Source organism: Gavialis gangeticus, unplaced genomic scaffold (genome assembly GCF_001723915.1).
Source record: "Gavialis gangeticus isolate Ggan-Ray unplaced genomic scaffold, GavGan_comp1, whole genome shotgun sequence".
Lineage (NCBI taxonomy): Eukaryota > Metazoa > Chordata > Crocodylia > Gavialidae > Gavialis > Gavialis gangeticus.
In genome coordinates this window covers 41,495,818-41,499,342 of record NW_017729004.1, presented here as the reverse complement: position 1 = coordinate 41,499,342, position 3,525 = coordinate 41,495,818, and positions in this window count along the sequence as shown.

The following is a 3,525-nucleotide window of genomic DNA, read 5'->3' as shown; positions in this document are numbered from 1 at the left end:
TGATTCACTTGCAAATCCATTTTTTAATACAGGAGGTCCAAACCCTGCAAGCTGAAATACATATATGGTTGCAGAGAGATATTTAAGAGCATAGTTTTTGTACTCATGATTACAAATTAAACAACTGTGTAAGCAAATAGCCAATTAGGTGTCTAAATAGCTCTTTACATGTATAATTGCCCAATCTGTACTCACCACTATGATCACAGATTTGGAAAGTACCTTGCAGATCATCTACTTAGACCTCTTGTACTGATACAAGATTTGTGGTTTCTGCATTGTGTCAGACAAATGTTTGTCCAGCCTTTTCTTGAAAACTTCCAGTGAAGGAGATTCCATAAAGAAGACAACTTGTTCCAGCATCCTACTATTCTTAATTAGGAAGGGTATTTTTAAGATTTAATCTAATCCTGCTTTCTGTATTTAAACCCATTGCCATGCATTCTCTCTGTGGCAAAAGAGATTTTTTCTCCATCTTCTTTTATGGCAGCCTTTAAAGTAAAACATTCAAAAACATTTATCATGTCATCTCCCCTTTAATCTTTTCTCTAAGCTAAACATATCTAGTTCCTTCAGCCTTTCCCCACCTGGGTTCCCTTCTGACTGCTTATCATCTTTACTTTTCTCCTTTGGATCCTCTCCAGTTTCTCTAGCTTCTTTTTACAATGCAGTGTCCTCAGCTGAACACAGTGCAGAGGGCTAACCAGCACAAACACCTCCTGTATCCTGCATACAATGCTTCTACTAATGCAACCCAAAATTTTGTTTTTTTAAGACAATCTAATTACTGACCCATGTTGTGATGGCGATCCACCACAATCCCCGGATCCTTCTTGACAGTGCTATTGCAGTTATCTTCTATTCTGTATGTGTCCCTTCTTTTTTCTTCCCTGGTACTGGTATTCACAAATGTAGGAGAACAAAAGTACTTATTTGTGCACAGATATTGGGTTTCTTTTTTTTTTTAAATTACAAATTGTCTTCAGATAAACTTAGCAGTAAATGGCCTAACAAGGAATTTTAAACTGATCTCATTTTTTGTCTCCTAGTAAGAGGTGATTGAAATCTGTCAGACTTGTCTTTTTATGGCCCACTCTGTGCACTGCTAATTTTAGTGCTATCTTTAATAGCAAAGATTAGACTTTTACATGTTCATATTCAGATTACAGGAGGAAAGTCAGGAAAATTGACAGGCTATAATAGCTTTCTTTTCCTAGATTCTCCTCACTGTTACATACCTGAGGGAACGTTTACTGGCATACTCTTCACCCCCTTACAGGTAGTCTTTAAATGCTTTTACATGCTTACCACAACAAGCTAACTAATTTTCCCCTCATCTCCTAGTTTGGAGGGCAGAGTATTTTACCAAATTAAAAGCAGTGCCTTATCATACATGTTAGATACTGGTGAGCCAATTCCAGTCTCATTCTTCTATTGAAGGCAAGAGGTGTTGAGCCCATCTTTCTGAGGATAGGACTGAACCCGATAGAAGGCCTCCTGATTCCCTAGACCCTTCAGCTTTCTTAGTTTGCAAGAATTAAAGTACTATAATGGGCTAAATGTTCTCTTTTTAGTAGTTTGAAGATAATGCACGTATACTGCTGTGTAGTCTTTAGTGTTTTTTACACTTCAACATAAAAATGCTTATTTCTGTTAAATGCCTGAAATTACAGCAGGGGACAAGCCTGTGGAAAATCCTGCTACTCATATTTAACAGCATGGGTGTAAAGCTGCTAAGATACCCTGCTATGGTTTCAGAAGCATGAGTTGAAGGCTTGCCCAGAAGGCTATCTTAGGTGATCCAGCTATAAACAGATACATGGTCATGTGCTGGAGAGTCAAAGACAGTCAGATATGATATCAACCATATCACTCCTTTATGTGTTGGTTATAAAGATTTGCATGCCTTAACCAGATGAACACCTGTCTGGGGTTGTGTAATCCCAGCGTGTGCTCCAGCCAGTGGCGGGGGGTTAGACTAGATGATCTATTCAGGTCCCTTCTGACCCCTAACTACTATGAAACTATGAAACTCTAGCCCAATGGGCTGTGCCTGCTAGGCTCAGGTAGTCAGTGGACTTTTTGATATATATGGAGAAGGACTTGTCTCTTTGGACACCGCTTTTTGTCAGACTGAGGGAGAGGGGAGGAAGGAGCCTGTGATATGAGAAACAAATGTAAACAGCAGATGTGAGGAGCCTAAAGTGGATCTGAAAGCAAAGTAGCTTCTGACACTGAAAGTCAGGGCTGTAGGGACCAAAGATTGGAGCACAGTGATGAGTCAAAACACAGGCCCAAACTCCACTCTGATTACATTGTAAATCTGTGGAGAGATTTATACCAGTTTAAACAGAATCAGAAGTTGACTAACAGACTGTATGAACGGCTGATTACGTGCATGCTGTGTTCTACCACATTTCCTACCTATGCCCTAAGCGGTATAGACTAGATGAAAACGACACACAACTGCAAGAACCTTCTCTTATGGTGATTTACCTGATCAAAACTAGCTTAGCTTTTAAGGCAATTGCCAATGAAAGAAAACACTGGTCATAAGTACCTGCTGCTTGTATTAGACACACAGACATGCTCTCAATTTGTGCCAATTGCATGGTGTAGATAAGGTATAGGGAACACACATGACAGAACTGTGCATATGAACAAAGGAGATTGGTTCCTACTGTGAAAATCAGACTACTTAAAATCTTGTTTGCCATGTCTGTTTGATGGGTTTCTATGTTTATTAAACTTGTCCTTAGATTGCAAAGTCAATTTTGGATCTTCAAAGAAAATAGTTTAGGGAGGAAGATGAAGAAATAGATTATGAATTGTGTAGGTAGCTAAATAATTAACAGAAGTTGGAATTACTTGCAGGAAAACTATACATGGTTTTATAGGGGAGATTTCTGGAGTAATATATAGGCTCTACAACTAAAAACATTAATATAAACACAAACACATATAGCTGATATTTAAATCAAAACACCTTGGAAGGACACCTAGGTATCTTTATCCCATTTTATAGATGGGGGAACCTAAAGAAATTAAATGATTTGCCCAAGGTTAAATCAGAGGACTAGATTAAGTTTTCAAGAGCAGGTTAGACAGACACTTGTCAGAGAACCTGTGTTGGTGAAAGGCATCTGCAGCCACTTGTCTGCCAGACAACTTGCAGGGGATCAGCACCACATACAGAAATGCTAAGTTAGTTTATACAGTTGGCCTGGTTCTGGAGACTTGAGGCAGCATGTGTTTGTATACAAGTCTGTCACCCTTCAGAACCTTTTTTTTCAAATCTAACTTAGGCAGCAAGTTAAAATGCGTCTGGGCTCAGACAGGCCTCTTGTGATTGTTTTTATCACAAAACCACTGAACAACTGGCAGTTTCTACTTAGAACTAGTCTATAACTGCAAAAATGTGATGTGGGGCATTGCAGGCCAAGAATGAAATGGTACAAGCAGGGAAGGGTGAAGAGAGCACCCTATTCGAGTTCGCTGATGACACCAAGCTGTGGGGTAAAGTGA